Here is an 11,847-nt window from a genome sequence, read left to right as displayed (position 1 = left end):
TTACCTTTTCTAGCAAGCTATTAGGGAAAAAAACCTTTGGAAGAGACAAGATGTATTTCTAGAACACACCCCCACGTGTGTAGTTCAGTACTAGGGATGACTGTGCAGCTATTTTAGCTCCTGTCTCCACTAAATTGTGAAACGTAACAGTGAAATTAAAAGCATTTAACATACATGTCTTAGCAGCAGTTTTGTATTACGTTGTTGCCATTTAAACTGATTAAAACTGTGAATAAACAATATTTTCCATTGCAACTAAATATTGCAATTAAAGCTAAGTATTTGCTCTCCTGGCAAGGCAAAACTTAACATAAACATATTGGAATGTCTCAGTACAAAAATAAGTGCAAAGTCAAAAATACCCTAGCTAACCCTAAAAGAATGAGTATCTTTACAGAGGTGTGCTTGTCTTTCACTTTTCATACATAGTTTTCATTAATCCTGTTCTAATTAATACACCATGGGATGGATTTGCCACCATACTGAGGCCCCTCTGAAGTTTTCCCTTGCATAGACACCCAAAAAAAATATAGCTAGGGGCTAAAATACCTGGGAGCGCCACATTGTGTTCCTGTTCTCTGAGTATGTTTGCAGAGGGACTATGAGTAATTACCTTCATTATTCACAATCTACACTGCATTTTCTAACCACATTACTGTCTGAGTCTAGTGTTTTCTGTATTGGAAATGACATCCATTTATCTAACTGTATATACCAAAACAAATGCATGAAACATGTCATTCTGCTTGGGTTTATCCAGGTCCATGCTTTTCTTTCTGCATTCACTCCCAGATGAAGAACATCCAGTTCTCACAGCTTGGACCAGTTTTGTGTCCTGGGTTTACCAGGAGCCGTTTTGTTCCTTCTTAGTAACCGGTGCAAGCTCTGTGTTTTGACTTCCAGCCTGGGCAGAGAGCTGATAACACCAATTGTTTTTAATTGTTGTTAAGCAACGTTTATTCTGGCCAAGGACTTTGTGAGTCTCATGCTCTGCTGGGGACGAGGGGAGGCCGGGAGGAAGCAGACACAGGACACCTGACCCAAACTAGCCAAAGAGGTATTCCATACCCACGTCATGCCCACTGTATAAACTGGGAGTTACCTGGAAGAGCACAGTCTCTCTTCAGGGGGGGGTCGAACTCGTTCGGCGGTGGTATCGTATTCTCTTGTTATTTCCCTTATCATTATTATCATTGGTGGCAGCAGCAGTGATTTGTGTTATACCTTAGTTACTGGGCTGTTCTTATCTCAACCCGTGGGAGTTACATTCTCTTGATTCTCCTCCCCATCCCTCCGGGAGCAGGGAGGATTGGGGGTGGGGGATGGGGTGGTGTGGGTGGACAAGCTGTGTGGATCGGTTTAAACCACAACATTTTGGCAGCTACAAGCCCATGAGTTTGGGTTACTGAACCCTGCAGGTGGCCTCCCCTCCAGTCTGTTCCTGCTACTGGGGTTTGGAAGCATTTCCATTACATGCTTCTGCAGGGCAAACTACAGCAGGAACAGTTACCATGTTCCTGAGTGTTTAAGTACTCACTTGGCTCAGAAACATACCCTTTATTGGCTGTGTAGGGTTTTCTTCTATGGGAGTACCAGCATCTTTTTGTTGTTCTAACGTCTGCCTGGTTGAAGCTCACTCTCTAAGCTATGACAGCACAACTCATATACTGCACTGCCACCAATGTCTCCCATTTCTGGCTATTGGAAGGTGACAGTGAAACCTGCTTCAGTAATTTCATTTTAATCCCATGCTGTAGGCCCTCAGCATCTTTAGAATCTCTTACTCACCAAATCTTCTCTCATAGCAGGAAACAACCAGAGGGAAAATTCAGGTGAAACTAGTGAGCTGCTTTCCATTACAGGGAGAGATTCACAAGTGACTTTTTTCCATCCAGTATGAGCAAAGCTGTGGAGAAACAACTGTGTTGGTATGCCCATTTTTCTTTTTGAAAAGTGGTGTCTCTACCGTATATGGCTGTAGCTGAGACAGGATCATGTCACCATTCCTGGGTTTCCTTTCTTTGGCTGAGATAGGCTGTGATGCCCCAAAATGCAGTTTAACAACTTAGAGGAAAATATTTAAACTGGTGACAAACAGCTCCTCCGCTATGCTTGGCAGAGGGTGATACTGTCACCAGAAGACAGGAAAAGAAAACTCCTTAATACCAGTGTAGCATTAAGAAGCAGGCACTTCTTTACTGCAGGGCTGGGTGCCAGGTGGAATTTCCCCAAATCAAGCACACCCCATGCTGATTTCATTGTTACATTTATACATGAAAACTACAAGTTATGATGATTGGTTAGTGATCTACATACCATTCTGATATCAGCAGTGTCATTCTTTTCTGTTACTACACTTGCAAGAAGGAAGGGTCTTCACCTGGACAAGGGTCTTTTTGAATGTGGGGGTGTTTTGTAGTATTATAATGAAGGCAGTTCAGTTCAGGATACCTTAAAAATAAGTTTTGTTGTCAAGTTGGCTGGTTAGATTTCTACCTTGCCAGGTTGTCAAATAACTCATCCTATATACAATAGACCCTAGGTATTTTGGTTATGGTCTAGAGGGTAAGGACTAAAGCTAACATGTTACAGAGAACAGGGACTTCAAGCAACACAGAGTCAGATTTCAAGTACCACATCAACCCATGCTAACATAAAGGCTGAATTCTTAAATCATTATATTCCTGTAGATAATTGTTCACAAACACAAACAAAATACAGAAAGATTCAGTAAAACTTAAGATAATCTGCAACAATACCTAATGCCTAAAGTCAAACTAGAACCACTTTTTATAAGGACAACAAAAATAATTCCTCCACAGCGAAAGCCACAGTGGAGGGAAAACAGGGATAGTTTACTAAGCATCACTCTGCCCAAACAGCTCCATAGAATTTGTCTATAAAAATACAATCCATCTGAAAATACTCTCAAAGCAAGTGCATTAAGAGAACATTAAATATGCAGCATTCGTACTAGAAATCAAAGATAGTGAATTTGGTTGATACAGTGCCTCCTGTAGCTGCAGCCACTGCTCTGGGATAACATTTCAGAGCTCTGACAGTTGTGTGAGTGTGAATACAACCTGAGTGACTAAACCTGGTTTTACTCACAACAGTTTGCCTTGCCCTCTTGAGAGAGGGTGGCTACCCTGGAAGGCAGACCTCACTGTGGGACAGATTCTGAACCACTGCAGGCTCCAACTCTCTCCTCAAAGGTAATGTGAATCTTCAGTGTGTCCTGGGCTGAAACCCAAGGCGCTTCAGGAGAGGATTCATGAGGGGACCTGGTGTCCTTAATCAGAGGTGGCATCATCTGTCAGCCAGACTGGCTGGGGACAGCAGCAACTCAACTGTGTGACTGTGTAACGTGCCACAGCAAGTCAGTCAGCACTGTTAGGACAAGAGAGCAGCGGGTGATGTGATTTGCCTCACTACTGAGCGCAGTCAGGCTCTTCAGCACAGCCAATGAAGAGGAATAGTTGCAGTGGCTATGTTGGGCAGTTTGTTTCTGCAGATCACATCAGAGAGCCTGGCAGTGCTCTTACACCAGTTTTATAGCCATGAATTTTTGTTTTATAGCCATGAATTTGCTTCTGAATTTTAGTCGTGGTCATCGTGATTTACATTGCTGTGAAGAGAGGAAAGACAGACATCGTGTCAACTTATACCACCCTTTACTATTTCTCAAATACCACTGTATATCATGCCAGGCAGTTTTAGATACCACAGTATCAGCAATGCTCCTAGAACAGGGGTAAAAGTGTTGGAAAAATCCCAACTGAACTATTATCTGATGTCTGCTCTCTCAGCTGTAACCTAGAGTGTACACAGCACTGACAGGGGTACTAAGAGGGAAAGCTGCCTTCTTCCCCACTCCTCCTGAGTAAATCTGAACTGTGAACTCAAACATGCATCACTAATACTTAGCACGAGATGTTAAACATCATGCTGCATAATGAAATATTAATTATTTTTAAAAAGAAAACTGGGGCTCAGATAGTTGTATGCTTATATGGTGTGCTTGGGAATTGCTAAAGACATCGAAATGTATAGGGGGCGTATAGCCAGCATAATCAAGTCTAGGAGCTGCAGGAAATGAACCAGTGGCACTGTTTTTAGAATAAACGCAGAACTGAGCTGTCACATTAGAGCTGAGAGCCTTGTTTATGCAGCTCTGATCTGCTGTGAGAAGATCTGGGTTAGGGGAGGATGGAAATCTACAGATGCATTATTCCAAGTCCGCCTTTCTGAGCTTGCAGATGAAAATCAAAACCAACGCCTAATCAGAAACATCACAAAACATGGAAAATGTGAGAATTCCAGGAACAGGTGGATGATTTAGTCCTTTTTCATGATTGTTTTCTGGGAAAAAAATGTCTCTATATGCTAAGGCATTTTCAGTGCCATGCCTGTGTTATTTCCCTTCATATACCGAGGTAACAGTCAAAATAGCACTGATGGTTCCTACAGCTCGATGAGACAGACTTCCCTTAAATTGCTGCACAGTTTAAGACTGTTTCAGCCCATGTTCTCAAAAGTGCCACCACTTGGGAGATTTCACAGCACTTTAACTGCTCATCTTGGCGGTAATGGGACCTGGCCACACTTGGGAACTTGCAGGATCACGACCTTGGTCACCTCGGGCTTCATTCAGGGTTGATGCTTTTAGCATTCCTAAAAATAAAGAAAAAAGGCTTACTGACACTTCAGTATAGCAGAACTAAAAAGCTTGGCAAACAGAATGGTATTTAATAGAGAGTATATAGCTGGGCTTTAAAACTGTTACAAATGGTCACATATTATATAGTAACAAAAACACAAGCAGTTTATCATACTACAGCCTGCTGCTGCTAATTTACAAGCCATTTCTCTCAGGTTTCAGCATTTGCTAGAAGCACATACATGCTTTCAGCATGTCTTGGAAACAAATGACAGAACACGTCCATAGGGAACGTTGCACCATAAAATTGAATTTTAATAGAGCAGGAGGGAGCTGACAGCAAAAATAATCAATTTAATCTATGATGCTGCAGGTCAGCATATTGCAGCTGAGAATATTATGGCTGTTGCATTGATGTGATCTCCCCTGTCTAACACTAACCCAGTCCCTGCCAGTCTTGGAGGGGGAAGGGGTAATTCTGTGAAGGTGAAATGAAATGTAATACAGAACTAATAGCCATATACTTAGTTTCTTATGAATATCTTAATTTTTCCTGACAGCCAGTTTCTGGCATTCTCAGCTTTTAACCCAGTAATTCTTCCTAGCACCCTGCCCCACAGCTCCCACAGCTCCTGGCAAAGGAGCAGATCTGTGGCTGCCTGGGCATTTGGCAGTCCACGGGCGGGGGGGAAGTCTAGCCCCAGCATCAGGCACATCCCCAGGGATGGGTACAGGATAGGAAGGGCACGCCTGTGCGGAGCTGGATCCCAGCCCCGATGTGTCTTCACTGACAGCCCCTGGGGCTGACATGGGGTGGGTAGGGTAGGGGCAGACCTGGGAGGGTTGCCAAGGACAGTCAGGAATGGTGAGGCCTTTGGGGGCTTGATTTATAGAACAGACCTATAAAATCATTCCTTTGCACTTCATGGCTCCTTTTGCCCACAACTATGGCAAATATTATCCTACTGTTCCTGCCCAAGGCAATCTACTTAAGCAGACCAAAACATACATACACACAATATAATCTGCACCTTCTGCAGACCATTGTCCGTCATCACAAGGTTGGTTCTGCCTCTCACAACAATATTAAAAGAAAAAAAGGAGAACCAAACCAAAAAAAAAAAAGGCACCAAAAAGCCTCTCCATTTGTTACTGTGCTGAGAAGGCAGAGGTGGAGCTCTGCTGGATGGAGGTGCACATGAAGAGCTCCAGCACAGGCTGACCTAAGCTTGAGCATCCCTTCAGTACAGCATGGAGCTACTACGCTGATTGAGTGGCAGGAGGAGTAGCAGAGCAGCACTTCTGCAGGTGCAAGCTGGATAATACCCTAAAGCTCCTAGCTCCGGGATTAACAGAGCCAGTTCATGAGAACCCAGCTGAGGTTTGGGACCATGCAGCTGTGCACATGGTCAGAGATGCACATCAGAACCAAGCTCCAAGGATTTTTGCAATACTGGTTTTACGAGAGAGGCAACAAATCAAAACAGGTCTTCAATGTAAAGGAGAGAACGAAGACACTTCAGGCACCTAGATGAAGAGTCACCACACATAAGCACAACTCGTAGTGAGCTATGCTGTATAAGCATGGTGCTGTTTATTTGGAAACTCACTCAGTGCTTGTAGTTCGCCCCTTGCGGATGCTCAGGTCCTATCCTAAGCCCTGGGTAGATGCAGACAGAAGGGGGAGCTGAGATGCAAAATCCAGTGAATGGAGGGAGCTGCAACTGTGTGATTCTTTAAAAGAAGCAATATAGGAAGACCTGTAGTCATTTAAAGCTGAAGGCTAACTCTCATCAGGCTTGAGCACTTCAAACTTCTGGTCACGTGCTTCTTTCTTGCCAAGACGTGGGCTTTCCTGCACACACAGGCAACTGCCAGGATGGGGAAGTAGGCAACTGCCAACCTTTGCAAGAAATTGGGTGGGAAAAAAACCCACAGCGAATTTGAAACATGAAATATTTTACTATTGACTGTGAGTATTTATCTACTTCTTCTATTTATTACCTGGCAAGAATGAACCCTCTCCGTGTTTTACTGGGAGATGGTGGATAATGAAGTGGCTGGCCCAACTTCTTCCTTGTACATTAAATAGGTAAAAGCCATTTTCTCTGGCTGATGTGAAAGACCCTACATCCTACCTGTGAAAGGTATTGTACCGTGAAAACATCAGCTCAATGGGCACTGCACTGGGATGGGAGAGTATGTGAGTGACCCCAACAGAGGCTACAGCCTTTGGTGCTCCCCTGGGGGAGGATATCACCCCATCCTTTCACTCCTCTGAGTGAAATTGCCTTGGCTCCAGAATAATGTAGGTGCTTCTGGAGATGATACATCTGTGCAAAAGGATGATGGCTTGAATTTGCATGTCATTGTTTCGTAGTAGCATTTCAAGCACCTGTCAGCTGCATGGGGAAGAAGGCATTCAGAATGACAGAACCAATAAATGAACTAAACTTGGTAGCAATAGCTTCAAACTGTGGGACTTTTGCAGACATGAAACCAACTTTTTTTTTCCCCAAAATCAAATAAATCTTTGTCGTGATTAGCCTTTTAGTGAAAAACCTAATGATACTCATTACGTGCTTAAGGACCCACTGGAATTATGTCAAGAATGTCTGTTGTGACAATCTTATTATTTAATTTCTCAAACTGTTGCTGTCTTCCAGGTTCTTCATCTTCTCCTTTGATCCCGAAGTATGTCAGCAGTCTGTAGTCTTGGCAAGTTTGCTGCTTCACAGCAGCCAGCTGGTAGGACATCTCCCAAATGCTGAAACTGAGAAGTCTAGCCTGATTCCTTCACATGCTGTCCATTTAACTCATTAATACATGTGTTCCTTAAAATATCTATTTGAAATGTGCTCTATATGAATTAAACATGTCATGTGCAATGCTTCCAGGAAGTCTCACATCTCTATGATGCTGCTGCTGTGATGACTGGAGGAAAGACATCTTTTCCCTGTTGTATTGCCGGGATCCCCATTTTCAAATACAGTATTAAGAAGGATAGAAAGTGGAATGGAAGGTTAGGCTTATTATTAATTTGACAGCTAATTAATGAATTTGACACTTTTATCTGAAAGCTGAGAATGTATTCCTGTCTTGATTTACTGTGGAAAATACAGAGCATAACAGACAGATCTGAAGTATCATATTTTGGGGACAGCATTAACATGCTGTATCATTTGTGGTCTTTTAGGGGTTAAGACCACCTATGGTTGGTGAAATTTTTCAGTGTATGAGGAGGACAAGGTGATAGGCATGAGCAGAAAGAACAGCCAAAATCTTGAAGCTTGCAAAACTACCTGCTGTCCCGTGGCCTGTTATTCTGCAGTAAAGATGCTGTGTGAGAGATGAGCCTGGCCTTTCCGGTGTACCGTAACAGAGGAAAAAAGAGATAGGTGTTCTGTTTATCTGCTATGAATCAACAAGAAGGAGGTCAGCAGGAACATGAAATGAATTTTTATGAGAATCTTGGATGTCAAAACCTGCTCTCTCTCTTGCCTGGGTTACCACTCCAGCTCTTCTTCCTGTATTTATGTTCTTGACTTCTAGTAGGAACAATTAAGAAGAAACAATGAGCCGCTGCTGTCCTGACATAAAATCTGCAATAAAATCTAGCCTCTGGAAGAAAAGCTTAGAATCCATCAGGGAGAAAATATATCCTCATGATAATTGTTTAGCAATGGCAGAATGCTGAAGACACTCTGAGGATATGAGGCATGAGATTATAAATCTAATAAAAATGTCTGTAAAGTAGAAAGTAGTTGAGATGTTTTAGAATACATTCAGCAACCGTGAGCTGACACAATAGGACAAAAACCTATCAGTCTGCTTGAAAGAACAGAACCAGCAGCCTTGCAGCTTTCCCTTCAAGGACAATAGCAGGTTTTATTTTTTCTGTGCTATACCTTGGAGGAGGTTCCAGTTTTTAAAGTACAATAGTGCCGGAGCAGGTTCTGTCAAATGGGAATAATTGAACAGAAATGCAGAGACTCTCAAATATAAATGAAGATTTTTGGAAAGCACTCAGAGGAAGTATATAGGCTAGGTTTGCTAATCTTGGATTTATGTGTATCACTAAGCCTGGCCTATCCCCACTGAGATCAGTGAAGTTCTGCTGGTGCAAAACTTCAACGAAAATAGCTGTGAATCAGATCCAGTGTTTGCAGGGGTCATCGCTTAAGAGAAGAGGCAGTGGGTATCCTTGAAAGCACCTATGTAGACAGTATGATTCCGTGACTATCAACAGCGTTACTTAAGACTTCCATCAGTCAATGCTCTGAGATCAGAATCTGCTCTTCCCTTTTGTTCCAGTGACACATTATCACTCTGTGTTTGTGCTTACTGCATTAGACACTAATGAACCTCAACACTGTCTCCAAAGGCATAGTGCAGATTATGAAGTCTAATGACTTCCCGAATTTTTCGTTCTGTGAAGAGCTCATCTATGGAGCGAAGCCAGGTCCTGCCCTCTGCCAGTAGCTTTAAATTGGCAGCAGCCCCAGTGAGTAGGTTGGGAAATAACAAGAGGAAAAGACTAGGACAAGGTGCAAACTGAAGGGGTATGGGGGGCACATGAGAAACCAGAAAAAGACTCTTGAGTAAGGAAAGAAAAGAATCTGAGTCAGTAAAGCATTGGAGAAAAGAGAGAAAATGACAAAGAAACTATTAAGAGAGGCACCAAAAGATTGAGAAAGAAGGGTACTAAAGAAGCAAAGAAGAGTGGCTGGGGAGAAAATAGGAGCATTTCTTACTCATCATTTCTTGAAATAAATTTTTCTTCTTCATCACGTGTTTGCTAATCACAGAGGCACTACTTTGTAGTTTTTGAATTGTTCTTAATCTTCTCCCATGGAATGTATACAGGCTTTGGGCTGGAGCAAGGGAACAAGGGAGCTATCAGGTCTCGTGTCTGGACTGGAATACTAGCCGTAATCTTTTCCTTTTCTGTGGTTAAGTAGTATTTGACTTTTAGCTTAGCTGACTTTGAAATGTCAAGAATAGCATCAAGGCTTTGGCCTGTTTCTAGTGTTCACAAATCCCAGGCACTCAAAAATGGAAAAGAATTTACTTTCTTCCCCAGGGCTTTGCACAGAAAGGATATTTCCAAAAACAATGCCCAGAGAATTAGAAACCAGGCAACAGAACCTCCTTTTTACCCAAGCAGCCTCTTTTAAAGCTGAAGACTGTGTGCACAGTGTGCCATTAGTGCCATTGCCTGAGAAGTGCATGTTTAAGAGCAGCTTTACACTCCCCATGCAAGCCTTTGAAAAGAAGGCCTCATGCAGACAATTCCTTTTATATATCTATGCCTGCATTTCTTACTCTCCCACACTAGGAGAACAAAACCTATTTATTTAAACTTCTGTTTACTCCTGCTGGCTAGTCCTTGTTTCACCAGGGCTGGATGATATCCAGTAAGTGGTTCAAGACACTTGAGATGCAGAAAACATCCTGTCCTGTCCAGAAAAAGACCTGTGTGTTCGCCTGATTTGAAAAGCCATTGACTATTGATGATTCATTATCACCAAGAACAGAAATCAGTGCTGCTTGCCACTGGAACGCTAATCATCCAGTCCAAAGACATACAGCAGTTTGTTCTCTAGGCTTAGTGGTTATGGGATTTTGAAGATAAAGATTGCATTACTTTCATTGACATCCTCTGCGCTTGCATTGATTCACTGGTTCTGACCCAATTTAAATAGCTGCTGCCTTTGAGGGATTTATGTTTGAAACAATGCCATGTTTCATATGAAAACATAGAATCACAGCTTCCAAGCTATACGAAACATTCATTTCCAGCACTCTGTGAAAATACTGGCTCCAAAGCTAATGCAAGAATTGAAAGTTAGGGGTGAGAATTATCAAAATAGTATAGTTTCACAGGATGGTATCGTTAATCTTATACAATTATTTTGGAAATGTTCTGTTTAGGCCGTTAGGTAGTCTCATAGGCAGAGAGAGAAGCATATATCTAAAGAAGAGAAAGTTGAAGAGCAGCACTAAACAGGAACATGAGACAGAAAGGGGGACACATGATCCCTCTGAACGTGCAGGGGGTGAGGCAGAATGTGGAACTGGAAAGGAACCTCTGTGTGATTGAATTCAGCTCCCTGCAATCACGCTGTGACTACATCGACATTAGGCTCAGGTGGATCCTGAAGGTATCCATTCCCCCACCTAAATCTCATACCATAAAGCAGTCTCTGAGACCATGTAACAATTACAAGACTATTAGTAAAAAAGGCAAAAAGCTTCAAAAATTACACCATGGTGTCACTTTAAAGAGGACAGAAAAGACACACAGTTCTGCCATTAGCTGAAACATCCCTGGAGAATTTCTAACAGATGGACCCTGCACCATGCCCTGCAGGAGAGCAAAAGCTGCTCATCCTCTGCCAATCTGACATGAAGGAAAAACTTAATCCTCACATAAACCCTAAATCTGGCAATTAGTTTAGCCCTGGGAATGCAAGCAAGATACGGCAGCCAGCAATCTGATAAGTTTGTCAGATTGTAGTCCTGACCTAGCTCTAATTGTGACCCATCTATTACATGTCAGAGGAAGCAGATTCACAGACTGTGGATCTGCCTGTTCCTTGCAGTGCAATTGCCAAATATCCCCTAGAATAGCGGATATAAGGAATAAGGAGCTCAAATTTTATGACATGCAAAATACTGATTTCCCTCAATTATCTCTTGCTTTCTTGCTCAAGGCCAGACTCCAGAGCTGAAGCACATCCAGAAGCCTGGCAAGAGAGTGGGAGATCTGTGCATTGGACCCAAAATCTTTGCCTAGTCACACGATCCATGCAGCAACTACTGCACCATCCCTATGCCTGAGCCAGGGCCTGTATCCCTCCCACCATCAAATAAAGTGGACGTTTTGGGGCAGTGAAAATTCATACTAGAGCCCTCTGCAGTCTGCATTTTAACAGTGAAGTGTTCCAGCCTGTTGTGGTTTAAGTGCAGTCAGTAACTCAGAACCACGCAGTCGCTCTCTCACTCCCCCTCTTCCTTCCCTCATTCCTGGAGGGATGGGGAGGAGAATCGAGAGAATGTAACTCCCACGGGTTGAGATAAGAACAGTCCAGTAACTAAGGTGTAACACAAATCACTGCTGCTGCCACCAATGATAATAATGATACGGGAAATAACAAGGGAAGAGAATACAACCGCTTACCACC

This window comes from Lathamus discolor, chromosome 1, assembly GCF_037157495.1.
Source record: "Lathamus discolor isolate bLatDis1 chromosome 1, bLatDis1.hap1, whole genome shotgun sequence".
Taxonomy (NCBI): domain Eukaryota; kingdom Metazoa; phylum Chordata; class Aves; order Psittaciformes; family Psittacidae; genus Lathamus; species Lathamus discolor.
The sequence above is the reverse complement of the archived record's forward strand: the minus strand, read 5'-3'. Positions refer to the sequence as shown.